We start from the raw sequence: 17,164 nt of genomic DNA on the forward strand, positions 1-17,164 counted from the left end.
ACCCGGAAAGAAAGGCTCTTCTTGGCACCGGGGATGGGATAATGATCCTGAGCAGTCTCCAACACGTGGTTCTCCTGCTCCTGTGGCTGCGGCGTGATGTTTATCCTCCGGGCTGCTGCATGAGAAGGCATTAGAGGAACAAAGTTCAGAGCGGGCTGACAGCAGGTTTCCAACACCCGCAGCTGCTCCTTGGAGAGCAGGGACAGTTTGTGCAGCTGCAGGAAAGAGCAGGGAGAGCCCTTGTCTGCTGTCATATCGGGATATGAATGTTTGGGGTTGTGTCTATTAGCCACTTAAGCACCGCCGAGGAACAGCACTGAGCACGGGAAGTTGCTCGTACATGTGGCTGAATTGTTAATGTGGTGCTGGAGTGCTTTCGGCCCAAGGAGCAGAACCGTCCTTGAGTCTGCTGGGTGGAGGGTGATGAGAATTTGGGGCCCCCTGTGACATCCCTAAATCCATCCGTGGATTTAGGACATCCGCGGACTGAGCATGCAGGGATAGACCTGACCCCAAGCATCAGGCACCCCAAAGCCAGCAGGGACTGCACGTCTCCACCTCTCAGCATCCAGGTGGGTTTTGGAAGTGGTGTGAGGGGCTCCACTGAAAAAAAATAATACCCCAAGACCTCCGATCAGATACAGTCAGGGCAAGATCTCAGCCACCGTCTGGCTGCTGTCACTTGGCTCCTAAGTGAAATTCAAGAGCTGTCAGCCCATCTCTGAGCAAGTCTAATGGATTTAGGCTCCTTCAGGGAGAAGCTGAACTTGCCATCGTGGCAGAAATCACATGTGCTGTCTTAAAAGGAGTAAGAACCATTTAGTAATATTAAAGGGCAGGCAAGCTTCTTAGTTTGTTTGGCTTTTTTTTTCTTTTTTTTTTTTTTTTTCGTGTCAGAGAGGAGAACTGCCAAACTACTGAGCACAGAGGAGGCATTGCCAAGGGCAGCCTGATAAAGCAGAGAGCTGTGGACGCAGCTGGGGCTCCAGCCCTTCTGCAAGCCTTGAAGAAACGCTGCTGGTTCCGTTTTAGTTTGTGCTCGCCAAGGGGTTTAAGCAGGGCTTATCTGGTTGCCAATCAGACCTCTATGCAAGAGCAGCTAAAGCCAGCTCCCGGGTGTTTATCGGCGTGGCTGCGAGCAAACACAAAGGACAGAGTGCAAGGCTGTATCCATGCCATTTTATCACGCTCAGCCCACAAAACCTCTTTAGGAGCCGGTGAGAAGTGCGGCAAGCGTTGCTCCGGTTTGCCAATGCCCTCTAGTGGCTTTTGGCCAGCAGAAACAGCGCTCCCAAAGAGCTGGGATTTCGCAAAAATACCGCTGTGTCCCTTAGGAGAGGCAGGGCACGAGTGGGTTGAAATGGAAAAAGAGTGAAACCCAAATCCTGCATTCCCAAATGCTCGTCCTCATGCCAGAGGGAGAGGATGGTTGAGGGATGCCCCTAAAAGATGGTTTTGTAGCTCATCAAAAGACAAAAACTGCCTTCTTGTGCTTTCTTCTGCCTCCCTTCACCGACCCCACAGTGTGCCTAACAGGAACATAGCTTTTATTTGGAAATCTGGTATGCTCCAGGTGGGCTTGCCCCAACCATCCACCGAGGGCTGAAGTCACACAGAAACAGGGGATCAAAGTCCCTGGGTGAAATCACTGATGCTTTATTATGATCTCAGCCAAACCTGGCGAATAACCCAAGAAAGTGTAGAAGGGATGCGAAGAGGGTTGATGAGCAGGGGGATTTTGCTCCAGCTCTTCCCAGGTTAATGCACAAGTTGATCCTTCTCTAATAACCCCCGTTATTCTTCATGGTCTGGAAAACAAGAAAGAGGTGAATTCAGCAGACAGCCAGAATACCTAGAAAAATAAATAAACAATAATAATAATCTCAAAGGCAACAACTCTTTCCTTAGAGTTGTTTGCACCAAACGTAGCACCAAATATCCTGCTTTTAGACCTGCCCAGACCTCCCAGTTCGATTCCTAATGGTTTAATAAGTGGAAGGGTCCAGCTCCTTTGCAATGGCTCTCCTTGCCTTTGAGGGAGATGTGCCAGGGTTACTCACGGTGTAGATACAGTCTGCATAGGCTGACACATGTGTGAAGACTGTCGGTTTCTTATAGGTGTTACAGTAGGGAATTAACCCACCACTGACCACCCCGTGGACTTGCCAGCACCCGTCTTTGTAACAGCTGAGAGGGCCCCCGGAGTCCCCCTGGATCAAAGGAAGGAGGGGAACATATTCAGCCAAGTTGTCCAAACCACTTAGGAATGACAGGATTAGGATCAGAGCTGTCTTTGCTCCCCGGTCAGCCTGCACGCCACCTACAAGGATGCTACAAAGCTCAGACCCATTATTTATCACCTCAGACTGCATAAACACACAGAAATATACCATACACACCTCAGAAAGGGCTGTAACCCTAATTTCCCCACCCCAACACCACCACTGCAAATACAGTCATAGGCAGATAGTCCAGGGCACACTGCATCACGTGCAGTCCTTCCCAGCTACAACACCTGCACAGCAGCTCTTAAAAAATCAGCGCCCTCTTCAGCTACAAGGACCAGGGTCCTGTCATAATTTTTATTCTGTCCTGCTTTTAATCCGTCCTGCTTTTAATTATGACAATTTAGCAGAAAAATATGGTAAATATCTATAGACCTATAGTTATACTATACCTATAATTGTGCTACAAAAGCAGGAGGGACCCTTGGCACTCTTCCTTCGCCTTTACTTACCACTAACCAGCCCCCAGCTGGTAATGGAACATATAATTATTAAGTAAAATGTCTCTTTCAGCAGGAAGCGATGCCATCTCAACAAAGCCATTGTCGTAGGCAGGAGAAGAGAGGTGCAGCAGGGCAATGTCTTTGCTGCAAGAGGATACAGGTAAAAGAGAGTTTACTGGAAATCCTGAATTGGTCATAGAGCAGGTCCGATGTCGTCGTGTGTGTTTTGTCACTTATACAGGTCTCTAGCCTATGGATGACAGCGAACACACAGCTTGCAAACTTCATGAATTGATCTTGAATTCCCATCTTGCGAGAGATGGCAATTAAGGATATAAGCAATTAAGAGAGGAGGACATAGTAGAAATTGATAAAGGGCAAAATCTCTCCCCCAAAAAAGGTCCTACTCCTTTGGAGGCATCCAACCTCGGAGTGGATTGCAGTAGATTTTGGGTGGACAGACATCCCTGAATCTGCTGAGACTTTACCTTTCCCTGGTCTTGGGCAAAAAAAGGCTGAGGTCATCCCAGGAGGCACCCTGCATCATCTCTAAGAGGGGAGGTAATTCGGGAAACCTCCACTGCATCACCTCCCAGCCTCACTGAGGGCGGGAGTGAACATACACAGCACTGCTGGCAGGACAGGGTGCTAAGGACCATGCATCCCCTTGACAATATTGCAAATAATTACCCACTGCTGATGCTAGAGGGATCCCAGCCATCATGAATGAAGACCCTGTCCATATCAATGAAGTACTCAGTGCCATCCACCTCCAAGAGATTGTGCTCACCTTCCACAATCTAGGAATTTCTAATTAACCTAATTAATAATTAATAATTAATTTATAATTGTTCTAATTAATCTAGACCTTCCACAATCTAGGAATTTCTAAAGCACCTTCCACGGGAGGATTTTCAATGGGTTGCAGCAAACCAGCCTTATGAATTAGGAAAATGATGCCTGCAATTTGATGGTGAAGAAAGCGAAGGTGGGAAACGTGTGCCTCTTTCCTCCTTTCCATCTCCGTGCAGCTTTCTCAGGATGCAAACCCATTTGAAACACTCCCATTAATGCAAATGTGCCTCCTCTCATGTAAAGCAGCAATCAGGTTGATTTCCACTCCCAGGAAGTCAGCAATTACACGGAAAATCAAGGTTAAAGCAATGAGATCTTCCCGGTTCCCTTGATTAAGTGTGCAGCGAGATGTCCAGCTGTGCGAGGAAGGCACCAGTGGGGAGCTCAGAGGATGAGAAGGATCCGGCAGCTGTCTGCAGCAAGAATGAGGAACAGGACAAGAGTTTTGGTGCTTTTTATCCCACTCACATGCTGAGGCAATGGGCTGCGGTCATCACCCAGGTGCTGCTGCTGAGGGTTCCACCACAGACCTGACTGTAATAATCTGGGGAACCAGCACAGGCGATCTGAAGTGATACCTGCATTGAAGGACAAAATATTTTGCACCCAGGCCATGCAGAATTGGTGGGTGTCACTTCAGACAGTGGAATGGCTTCGTAAAAGAAACCTGACAAACAGACCCTGGAGCCTGAAGCAACTGTGTGCCCACCATCTGCTGGCTGCTCCAGCCTGAATGGCAAGCAAGGAGCAACGTGCAAGGACTTGTGTGAATTAAGAAATTAAGTTGTTGAGTTGTTTTGTTTTGTTTTGTTTTTCCATTTATGGAGCCACAAAAGACCACTGGTAGCATCTGAGTATGAGAAAAGCTGGCCATCTCTGTACACGTTTTAATTAGAGGTTTTTCTTTCATATGGACAAGCAGCAGATATCCACATTTTCTTCTACAAATTTTTATCCATATTATCCCAGATCTTTTTTATTTTTTTATTTATTTACATGGTGCAAATCATCTTCTACATTAGCTGGCTTTGCTCATAGTTGTGTTAAGACATTGTAGGTAGTTGAAATATGCCCACAAAGGATCATAAGTTGGCTTAACCAAACTGATTTCAAAGGAGTGGGATATTCTGGTTAAGCCAAGGTTGGCCATGTCACGTCCTTTCACTGCAAGCAAATCCTGCTTGCTCCTTAAGTGGAAAGGTTATAAAAGCACAGAATTGCTTTGATAAGTGCCGCTATTAAATTGTCACCAGCAGGTTTTACCTTGTGTGGACTAGGAGTTTCATCTAGGCTTGGTGGTGGCAAGATAAAGCACACCTTCCCAAGCGGGGACAAAGCACGGAGTAAACAAAAGTGATATAAGTGAGCTACCGGTCCTGCTGGCAGGGTGGAAATCCAGAATAAAATCTGTTCATGAATCCGCAGTGCCAGGTTGTCAGTCAAGCCAGCAGAATTAAAACCATACATCTTTTCCCCTATCTTGAAAAACTCTCCCACAAATAAGAAAACAGGAGAAAGCAAAAAGCAGCAAAAATGTATTTCTGGAGTCAGCAGCAATGACTGCTGTAACTGGTAAGACCTACTAAGAAAGTAGCCTTTTAAATCCAGTGTGCCAATGAAAATTATCATTAATAAACAAAAATCCACCCTCGGAAAGGGCACCCAAGTCCAAACAAAGCTCTAATTTGTCATTTGGCTCTGTGCACCAAACCCAACAGGTCTGTTTTTGTAAATGCCCAGCACTGAACCACCTTGAGCAAATACCATGGGTGAGAGGATGCCGACCAGTTCCGAGTCTGGGCTTTGGTTTCTTGTTCATCTCTTGGCTGTCTTCAAATGTGAAGTTGTAACCATGCCTTGACTTGGATGTAGGTGAATATAACAAACACTACAACTTTTTGAATTTGCTGTCATTTTCTCACTGTTTTTTTTTTTTTTAGGTATAAAGCTTTATTTTCAAGTACAAGACACCATCACTACCTGCCACTTCCAGCTGTTTGGTGGGGCTTCGTGGCCTCCAATTACTCACTCTGTTAGCACCTCCTTGTGAAGAGCAACTCTTGGGGGACTTCCAGAATTGCCCCTAAACAGACCAAAAAATAAAAATTAAAAAAAAATATGCATTTTTTCCTGTGTATTTCTAATGAGTGTCAGGCTTCTCAAGTGACAAACTTGTGCTGCACAGGGCTAAGCAGGTCTGAAAGACCAAGTGATTTTTCCTGGGACAGAAGAAATGGTGGTTAAAGATGCTGACACCAAGGGTTGTCATTTTTTTTCCTCCATGTTTTTTTTTCCAAGTCCAAAGGAGACTGCAAAAGCCAGAGGGATTTTGCTGCACTTTGCAATCCCCTTTCAACTCCAGACCCCCAAACACATAAGGAGGTCATAAGAACTGAAGAAAAATTTTGTTTTGGAACATCCCCAAAGCTCAGACTAGTACCTGGTGACACTGCAATCACTATCCATCCTGGAGGCTGTCTCTAAAGCCTCCATGGTTGAAAAACACTGTGAGCAGTCTTCTTCATCTTCTATGACAAAGCTGTTGTATAAAGTTAAATTGACTTCTGTTTCCAGAAGTTCCTGCAACCCAACCAAATTGCCAGGAGATCGAGCATGTTCCTACCAACCTAAATCCCCTTCCTCTGGGGGTAGGTTTCCCTTGCCTCAGAGAACTATCAGCTCTTCTTCACTCAGTAGAGAAAAACCCTTCCAGTCAGAGTAACTGTGTCCACATTAGCGGTTTTTTGCGTGCTGGGATGGTAACTGCAGAGAAAAAACAGACATGCTGTAATCTGCACTACTTAGAGGTTGTGAGGTTCACCCCTTCCCAGCTCAAATAACCCCATTACAACTTACCCAGACAACTAAGATGAACCAGATACTGAAGCATCTTGAGTGAAGTGGTAGCAATACTCCGAGCAAATTCTTTTTCTACTAGCATATCTGCTAAGAAGCTGTGTCTAAATTTGTGATTAAGGTAACTAAGCGCAGAACTCATTAAACTGATCCAAAATGTTCTCATGTATGGGGAAAAAAATAAAAAGGTGTAAGAACCTGTTTAAGGTACAGCCCAAGGTTACCCAAACACCTCCACGCTGCATAGTTCCCACAGGGCCACAAAGCAGATAAAAACTGATAAATTTGGAGTGCTCTCAGATCAAGTCAAAAACTGCAAACCCAGGCAAAGCCAGCACTTTGCTAGTGATTGTTGATGCACAAGTTGCATCCCCTTCTTAGAAATTTATCTGCCTGCCCAGCTGCTTGCTACTCCGTGTAACATGAACTGATCTTTGTCAGCTAGATAATAAAAGCATTAGCAAACAGGGAGGGTGGTTCAGCTTTGGCTGGACGTGTTGATCCGACGTTGGCTGGACATGCTGATCCCTTTTCTGGGATCCTTTTCTCCTCTCTCCTCCCTGTTGAATGCGTTTCCCTCTGCCTGCCCCCAAATGCTGGCTCTCAGCAGCAAAAGGGGAGGCAGAGAGCTGGGCTATGTATGCCCTGAGGGGAAAAAAGGGTAAGGAGGGAAATGTTGAGCCTGGCAGAGACTGGGATGTGGACAGAGGCTGGGAGAGGCAGCAGGCACGGGTGCTGAGACCTGCACCCCGTCTTTGAGAGAGGCCCTGACCTAGCACTTCAGAAGAACATGTAGAAACCTTTGTGATGGATAACCTTAGTCTACGGGATGTATGTTTTCCTTTTTAAAGTCCCCATGAACTGCAATCCCTGCAATCATTTCATACCATGGAGCATGGTGATTTATATCCCTTTAATGGCCTAGGTCAAGGTAAAGCATGATGTTGTCTTCACAGGAAAAATATATATATATCTGCAGACAACTTAAAATCTTCTGTCCAAAGTGATTAACAAATTGGAGTCAGAACCTTTCCCAATTCTATCACCTGTTGGGACCATTCGGTTCTGATTTTATAAAACACGTTGTGTTTCTACTTCTACTTCAGAAGTCAGAGAAATCTCAGAACAGCCCTCCTCAGAAGACTGTATTTTAACAAAATACCTCACAAACTTTTATCTGTTAGAAGGCATCATCCAGGAATGATCCAATCTCATATTAGATATGTCTTGGAGCCTTCTCAGTTAACATTCACCCAGTCATTTTCCTGACATCCAGACTAAAGTTGAATCACTCTAAGCAGTTGCTGGCATGTGTAAGGCATCTATCTAGGAACACAGCAGATGCACAGGTTCTTCAGCTAAACAAAAATATGTTCCTACCTAGTCAGGAAGAAAACAAAGAATCCCTGTAACTGGTGGAAACCCAGAGACTTGTTTCCATGATACGGCAAAATCTCTTTGGGACACACAGACCATTGAGGGACAGGCAGTAAACCTCAAAACCTCACCTTGAACTTGAGCTGCAGCCAGAGATCAGTTGTCAGCTTGAGAAACAGCTGGCGTAATCCCATGTGCAGCACAACCCTTCACTTTCTCTCTGGGCCAATTTTACCCAACTTTTTACTGAGGAGTCTGTTTTAAAAGTAGGTTCAGTAAGCATTGACCTCAGCAGGTTTGGGGCTAGACATAATCAACTGAAAAAGAGAGTTAAGGAAACGAACTAGGAAGGATAGCAAGGCTCATCCATACAATTATGCTGTTGGGATCCACCACTCATGGGATGGATTTGGTAGGACCAGGACTTTTTCCACATCATTGCACCAGTCCTCTTTAACAAGCCCTTTCTATTTTGCTGGAAGCCATTAAAAGTTCATTGTGATATTTCAGCACCGAGATCTTTTTTAAGTCACTGAACACTTTTTCCCTTTACATCATAGATCATTTTTAGCTTCCAGTTAGTTTTGGCCAGAGTCAGAGAGTGGCCTCCTCGCCAAGCAGTCTCTTCGCTCACTTTCACTACATTCATCTTCCTCCTTAGACCTGGCCAACTCTCTTATTTTCTATTGCTAATTTGTTATTCCAAAGATTTTGTGTGTTCCCTACGTACAATTTTGTTGAAGAACATTGTTGTCTGTTTGTTCTCCTTTTGGACCTCGTGCCATTTAGCTTGAGTAATTGTTTGTCTATAATCTGTGCTCTACAGCAATGCACATGGCATCATACTCGTTTTGCAGCTGAGTGGCTTTGATATTGGGCTGTGTCGTAATGCCCAAAGGAGAAATAAATTACACCAAGGATGATGAATTACAGCTGTTTTCTGAATTCCTCCTCTTCAGACATTGTTTTAGTGCAGAGCTCCGGAGGGACTGTCTGTGTTTTGCTCTGTGCTTTACACATATGCTTGGTGAAAGAGGTGAACCTGCAGGTCATATGTGAACGGGGAGATGGGAGATTGAGCACTGGGACTGGGAAGCTGTACAAGCATTTTCCAAGGGTGAAAAACCTTCAATTTATAACTTTAGACTTTAATTGTAAGGGAACGAAATGAAAACAAACAAATATGGTGGTTGGAGTTAATGGCAATGAGGAGGCTGATTAGTTTTTGATACCACAGCAGTACCATAGAGCTCCAATTAATTACAAAACTTGGCTTGAGATACCGAAGTCTAGAGCTGCCATCCAAAATGCCACATTTTGCCTACTGCTAGATCTCAAGAGGCAGGGGCTATGAAATCTGTTTCAGAACATGCTCAGTTCTGGTATCAGAGTTCTGGAATCAGATTGTTGCTCTCTGAAGGACCATCTGAAGCCAGGGCCACCTTAGGGTTACTCAAAGGTGTAGACAAAAAATTAGTGTTTGTGCTTCATGTCCCCACCAGTAAACAAAATGGACCATCCTTCATACCTCAAAGCTAACTCCAGTGGCCCTGTTTGTGTCCATAAGGCAAAACTCTTCCGTATTATAGAAAAAAAGAGGTCTCATCATGCTGCCAATGGAGCGTGGTCTGTCATCTATATCAGCCTTCCAAACCATGCGTGTGAGGTGCATGGGTTGGTGCAAACTGGTGCTATGCTAGACTGTGCTAACATTGACTAAAACTCTACTGTGCTAACGTGCTAACGTTCGCTGTACAGACAAAAGGAGGACAATGCCTGGGCTGATGCTCTAGCATTAGTTATTTAATCAGTATACAGACTTTTTGTCCTTGTTCTCAGAGCATCAGAACTAAATATTTTGATGACCACAACATTTTGTGGGTGAGTACATTATTTTATGAATGATGGTAAGGATAAGGGAAGTTGTGAGAGATAGGGTGTCTGGTGGGAAAAGATTCCAGGACTGGAAGAGCAGATAATAAGCTCTGAGTGGAGTTGATGGGGTCTATTGGAAGCTACTGAGCACAAAAATGAGGGCATAGTCATCTTTCGGGGTGGCCCTAAAGCACAAAATGACCTCCAGACATCAAGAAGGTTTATTGCACATATTTAATGTGCAGTTTTGTTTATTCTGCTCTTCAACTCTTTTCCTAAGCATCTGCTATCAGCCATTGTCATTAGGATATTGGCTAGATGGACCTTTGGACCCTATATATATCCTTATTTATGGAGTGATGAGAATTAGAAGAAAAGTTAAAGGAGTTCTGAGGGTGTGACAAGGTTCCAAGGAGTTAAAGCTCTACCCTGAAGCTTAGTGTGAAAGCTGTGCTTTTTGGTGCTGAATCTTTGGTGGAGAGAAGAACCTGTTTAAAGGCATCTTCAGCAGCATTCTTATGCAGTAAGTCTAGGTTTTCAGTAGTTATTATGTGCACTTTGAGTGTTTTACCTCATACAAGAAATCCACTTTTTTTTTTTTTTCCTGGGGTAGTTTTATTCTGGCTGACTGAACTATAGTGCCTAAATTTCACCAGGTAAGTGGAGTAACAGGCAGCTGGGAGGGGAGAGAAGACATCTGAAGGAAATGACCTTCCCTGTTCTGGAGACATTTTCTTCACCATGTCTCCAGAAATTAAAGACATTTATGTTTGCAGTGCAAATTCTTTCTTCTTTATAGCAGAGATTCAACATAACATCTCTACTCAGGATAGTATTAAGCACACTGTTAACTCAAGTATGTGCTAATATAAAGCACATGCTGCTCTTCTCAACAGAGATGATTTTAAATGTATTAAAATAGGAGTTGAGAAGATTCCTTCAAAATGCAAGATTTAAAAAGGCAACGCACACAGTGTGTTTAATTTTTCATTATTATTTCTCTGTATTCCTTTTCTTCCATACCTGAATTTGAGTTAATCAACATATCGATAAGCTCATAAATAGTCCTGTCATATCATCTTTGGGCAACAAGTTAGGATAACATGAGTGGAAAGCCTTTTGTTACCTAAGTAAAAAAGTCTTTGGGTACACTGTCTTGATGTTTGATAAAAGCTTGATCTAGTGTCCTGTTCTTAAAAAATATACTACAGTGGCCTTAATCATTGATAAATGAGGATAAAGGAATACATTATCTTATATTCTCTGTTTTTATTACTACATGGTGAAGCCTTTATTTCAGTAAGAGTACTGTGCATTATTGAGCTGTAAAAAAGTATGCACAGCTAATCTGTCATACCACACTATTTATCTCTGTACCAGGGAGCAAATCTTCGAAGATTTTGTTGTTGTTGTTTTTATTTGTTTGTTTGTTTTTTACCTATAATACATATGATTTAAAATAAATCCTTATCTAGAAGGAAAAATAAAATCAAGAAATTAGAAAACTTTACATTTCAGCAATGGAAATCATAAAATGACATGAGGTAATGCCTGCACATTCACTTTAACGTTAAAAATATTTGTTAAATATAATTGATGCTTAATGTTGCTTGCTGGTAAAGGAGAACCTTGCAGTACTTTATTTATTGATATTATAGTGGTAATACTTTCTGTTATTATCTCTGGTCAATGGATCTTTATCATGGAGAACTTTGGGATATTCCCAAGCACCACAGACTTTGAGTTGGGATGAAACTTCCAACAGAGCAAGGAAGTAACCATTTTTATTAACTTGGGTAGTAAAGATCATTTGAGAGGCATTCTGATACAGCCCTTCTCCATGTTTGCCACTGATAAAAAAAATTCAGGCTTTCTACAATAGTGACATGATCAAGTGATGAAGTGATCGGGTGAGTTGGTATACTGACCAACTCCAGGCTCTGCATCTTCAGTATGTGAAGGTCAGGAATGTAGTCTTAATCCAAACAATAGCAGGGATGGCTAAGTCCATCAGAGCAGAAAAAAAAACACTTCCGTAAGTTATAAACAGTCTGTCGGAAAAGCTGTGGTTATGTGGCAATTGAGGAGCCACTGTCCAAGAGGATTTAGACCAATCTGAATTATATTGCTGATAGCTCCTTGGCTCCAGTCACTGTTCTTTCTAGCTTTGTGAAAGTATCTCAGAGTTGGATTAGCTCATTCCATGTGCCTATTTGAAAAGAATAGAGGATAATCAATCTTCTCAACATGAAGTTACCATACTTATAAAAGCACTAAGAGAAAGGATAGTCTTCTTGGAAAATTTTGAAATGTTCACAGTCAGCATACTTCCATATGCAAATCTATAAACAATAGGAAGTGTATGAATTTCTTTAGGTAGATATTTAACTTTATGGTGTATTGATGGACATACAGGTGTTCTTATACATATGACATCCACTCATTTATAGCTACAGAGTTCCTACAGTTTTACAGACCACATTCTTGCCAGTCCTGATGCATACATTAATGCAAACTCAACCATTTAAAGAAGACACAAGTCAGGTCCCAACTTCGTAAACTGTTAAGGAAGGAGGAAGTTAGCCTTGGAGGAGAACAAGTTTGTCTGTTTGCTTTTCTCACTGTACCACAACTCTTGCACTGAATCATGACTGCTTAAGTACCTAGCTTCTGCTCATAGGCTTAGACAGAGTGCTTCTGCAGTTAATCGAGTACATTAGCTTAGGTGCTGAATGACTTTCAACTCCATCAATGGTTGCTGGAAACCTGCCAATTCAAATCCCTCTCTGGAAGACAGATGCTTACATTTCTCCACGCTTCTATCTGAAATGTCAAAGTTGATGCTCTTAATCTCACCCCAAAACACTAGCAAGATCAACAGCTTTTCTAAATGCTCAATGCTCCCTTTGTGAGATAGTGAACAAGAGAATAGATTGGTCATGACAAATGTTAACTATGTTGCTTAGCACAATACACAGAGATAACACCTATACTATGGTGATGATGACAAATAAAATAACAAGGAACATTATTCAAAAAGAGCAGCATTTCCTTTAACAACTGCAGCCTGGAAGGAATCACTTGGAGCAACTGGCAAGGATAATTTATAATTAGAGCAGCATACAGCATTAGGGCATTGGCTCATGTGCTCTCCGGTTACAGGTACTTAACATCACACAAAACTGATGAGTTGGGCCAGTTCCATCAGCTGTGCCAAGGGTAATGTTACACACATGGTTGGGCTGCTCTAACAGCTTGTTGCTACAAAAAAATGTGCCTTGTTATCAGTCCGCTCCTGGCAACAAGGTCCTGATCTGCCTTGAGTCAGCTCTGGGACCTTTCATCTCACACGGTAAAATGATTTGATTCACTAACCCAGGGAAAGTTTATTTGCATTTTTGCTCTGTCATTGTAGAAAGCCAAATCAGGCAGGTATGGAACTGGATAGTTTTCAGAGCCTATGCAAAGAAGCAGGTAGACCACATGGCTAGACGCAAGGCAGGAGGAAGAGCAGGACCGTCCCACTTCAGCACAGCCAGTTCTTGAAGGGCTTGGTTCTCTATCATGTAGTTAGACATCAATGTACAGAAATAAAAGAAAAATTGGACTTTTACATAATAAACTGTTTTTTTCATTCAGTGCTGCAAAGACAGTCCAGTGCAGGTTGAAAGATCTGTGCAATATATTCGCTATCGTGTCTTCACATATTTAAAGCATCCCAGTCACTTATGCCTTCACAGATCTACTCTCAGCAATCAAGTTGTAAAGACATCAATAAATACATAAGTTAAACAGATTCCAGTTATGAATAATTTGGGCTTGTGGATCCTGCATTACACATCAAAAACAAACAAACAAAAAACCAACCAGCTTTTCGTTATCAGATTGATTATATAGCCCAGATTAGTTTTGTTTCATTGTATTTTGATATTATCATTTACAGAAACATGTTAGATGTGGAACCCTACTATTATAATCTATTATTTTAAAGCCAAACACCAGAAAGATCTAAAGTCAAAGAGACACTAAGAACTACCTTGGTTTATATATATGACCTGAAAGCAGGTAAAAAAGAACTAAATTTGTAGAATACAATGATCAACAGTTTACAAAATATTCTGACATCCCCAAAATAAAAAGAGGCTTTTTAAAGTATGTTACAGGACTTATTTGAATTCTCTTACTGACTACATTATAGGAGAACATCTCAGGTAGAAACCTGGCTCACTGAAATAATTTAAGCCAGATCTGACAATTTTTTTTTTTTTCAGACAGAGGAGTACTTACAATTAAAGCTCTTAAGTAAGCGTCTGAAATTGATATATTCAAATTAACAGGCTTCTCTTCTATTTGGAGCACCGTATTTCACTATATGTATGGCTTTCTCCATCTCCATGTTCCAACACTTTCTCCTCCTTCCAAAAAATGTTGTCCTATTAAGAAGTTTGTATTTTTACCAGCTCTAACTTATATAAGCAAATCTGAAATCCCTAGATTCGCTTTTGTGCACATGAAGAAATAGCTCGATTCATTTAAAAAAGCAAGCCTTAAAGTGGTCAAATAATCTGCAGAGAGGTTCTGAGGCACTGCTCTGAAAGTCTGAAATGCACAAGTATTACTTTGCATGCCTCAGCAGTCCTTTGCTGTAGTTACATTCCAGTTCCAAAATTAATCGAGCGGATTGTTTGTTTCTTCACCATTTCAAAGAAAAATGCAGTTTTATCAAGGTTATCACTTCTCAGCAAATCAGCTATTTTCCAGGGCTGAAAAGTTATCTATAAATTAAAAGCAACAAAGTACATTTTATCTCAACATTACAATAACTCAGATGCTTCCAAATCTTGCAAAACTTAAACACTGACTTAAATTATGCAGTACTTTGTTGTGTTTTGGAGGCTGTAACTAATGAGATACAGCAATACTGCTTATCTCTTGGCAGGAGGCTAAGGCTCATAAAGTAAAAAAAAAAAATAATGGCAGAGTCACAGGGCCAAAGAGAATTCAGATATTGCCAAGATTTTCAGCTTCTTGGAAGAGAAAGCTCTTTTAAAATATTTCAAATCTATTCATTTCTACTTGTGACACTAAAGAAAATCCTGAAAATACTGACTTCCACTGAGAATTACAATTTTGTAAATGAAATTAAGAAAATAGAGTTTGCATATTTTTACTTACTAGTTAAAAAAAAAAAAAAACAACAAAAAAAAACCACGCCTTTGAGTGGAAACCCGAACAAATACACAGACTTCAAGACTACAGAATGTTACATACCTGGTGATTTTTCTAAAACATTCTGGTAAAGGTTTATTGCTTGTTCATTGCTTCTATTTCCTGAACATGAGATCTGACACTAGACAAAAACATGTAAAAAGGGGGTGTACAAATAAAGAGTTCTACATATGAACAGGTACTGCACAATATTAAAAGTTTGGTTATTTTAGACATTATCTTAAAAGCACAAACGATTACACTACCATGAAGCATGTGGGATATCTCCACTTTTTAGGAAGAGAGGCCTATTTTTCATCAGGCCTCCCTCTTTTTCTATGACTTTTTCTGTAAAAACTTTAGGGATGCCAACCTATCATGACAGCAATTTCATTATTAGTAGTTTTATGTAACAATAGTACGCTGGTGTGTAGGCATGGAAATACTGGCTCGTGACATCAATGATTAAATAATATCAGTTCATACCATTGTTGTAACTTGACTGCACTTGTCGTCTTGTCACTGATGCTCACATTATCAAAATCTTCTTCTTCAATAAATAAATAAATAAATAAAGCATTCCAGTACTATCTGATAAAATAAGAAGTAACTAAAAATAAACATATATAGATAAACATTTTAATAAGTATCAAGAGCCTGTTATTTTCTCTCTACTGAGCTCTACCACAGAAGACAGAGTAGCTCAGTTTTTTCCAAGACAATTCCCATCTACCTTTATAATTACACCAAAGACAGATTACCCCACTAGAACAGCTATCTCAATATGTAACGAATTATGAATATTCATCAAACAAGATTCTTTACTGATTTTTTCATGTGAATCACTAAGTATCTGAAATGGCAGGGCTAAAATTATTTCCATTAGGAATAAACAACTAGAAGGAACATGGAGGAAATCAAGTACAAAAAATAAGAAGATGGCCAAAAATCAGGGTAATCTTGGAAAATGTCAATAGCAGTTCCATTTATATGAAGTGACATGTGCTTATTAGACATTAAAGCTTGCAGTATGTTCCATATCATTAGCTGCCAGTAAAAACATAGATGGAATTCATATCTAATTCAGTGCTATTTTCTGCCATTTAGTGGACCTGAGAAGCAAGCATTCCCAAATGTAAATGGGAGTTTTTCCAAACCCATATTTTATGGGCTTTAAAACCTAAGTTTACTGCTCATAGAAAACCATACCCAACCAATTTTCTTTGTTTTGTGACCTGATATTTACATTTGAGTTATGCTACTGTCTTCTGGTGATTTACTTTATTACACATAGATTAGAAATATTTCTCAATTTTATACATTTTATTGGGTGGATAAATAAGCACAAAACTGGCTAACATGACTGTATTTCATTTTCATATTCATGTTCCTTTTTGGATCATATCCCATTCAAATGCAAGAAATATGATTTAAGAATTCACCTATGACAATTCTTTGGTGTCCAAAAATCAATAAATATTTTCTTGTTTACATTTTTGTGGACATGACACTAACAACAATTTCACTCACTTTGTGTACAGATATTATGAATAAGATGTTGACTAAGATTTTTAAAAAGACTTTCTTTACTAGCTGTTGTATATGTTAACACATTTTTACAGATCCCAGTAGTTCGTACATAGTTCTTCCGACCCACCTAGTGCTCATCAGACTGGATGTTAATCACTGCTGCCACCTACTTCTGAGAAGAAGTTGAACCTGGCTGCTCCAAAGAGACGCATTTCAGTGTTCTCTGATGCAATTCAAAATCATGTAGAAATGAAGAAGAGCGTAAGAGAGATTCATGAAACTGAAATATTAATTGCAACAATTTCTGGTATTTTTTCAGAGCAGTTCCTTTTGCGTCTATTTTCTGGGCATCCACCTGAGCAGTGGGCACCTGCCTTCACAACACCTTTTCTTGCTCCAAAACAGAGAACTCAATTCAAGTCTCCTAGCACCAGATTTATGTCCAAACACCAGACTACTGGTATTATAAGATCAATCTCTTTCAGTCATTCCCCACTGATGCTGTTCCATTTTGCATAAATAACATATTAACTAGAGTAGGGATGCAAACTTTACTTGTGCTCTCTGGGGAGAGCATGGCCATTGAACTATAGTGTCTATATACTTTTTTTCTTCCCAGCATATTTCTCATATTATGAGGTTTTGGTACAAAATTTCCTTAAAGTCATGAAGGTCAAGAAGGTGATTGAGATTGGCCAGTATGGATTTACCAAGGGCAAATTGCACCTGACCAAC

At 41.0% G+C, this 17,164-nt stretch overlaps 1 long non-coding RNA gene across 2 annotated transcripts; it reads right to left on the bottom strand.

Moving 5' to 3' along the window:
• Positions 1 to 869: 869 nt before the first annotated feature.
• LOC121066318 lies at positions 870 to 7,064 on the bottom strand. 2 transcript variants are annotated; one of them, XR_005817670.1, is made up of 4 exons: positions 6,440 to 7,064; positions 5,613 to 5,666; positions 2,738 to 2,872; positions 870 to 1,808 (listed from the first exon to the last, which is right to left on the bottom strand). It is a non-coding gene; the product is annotated as an uncharacterized LOC121066318 (long non-coding RNA). The 2 variants fall into 2 exon arrangements; XR_005817671.1 differs by having other exon boundaries at positions 870 to 2,872.
• Between the last annotated feature and the right edge of the window lie 10,100 nt (positions 7,065 to 17,164).

This window comes from Cygnus olor, chromosome 2, assembly GCF_009769625.2.
Source record: "Cygnus olor isolate bCygOlo1 chromosome 2, bCygOlo1.pri.v2, whole genome shotgun sequence".
Lineage (NCBI taxonomy): Eukaryota > Metazoa > Chordata > Aves > Anseriformes > Anatidae > Cygnus > Cygnus olor.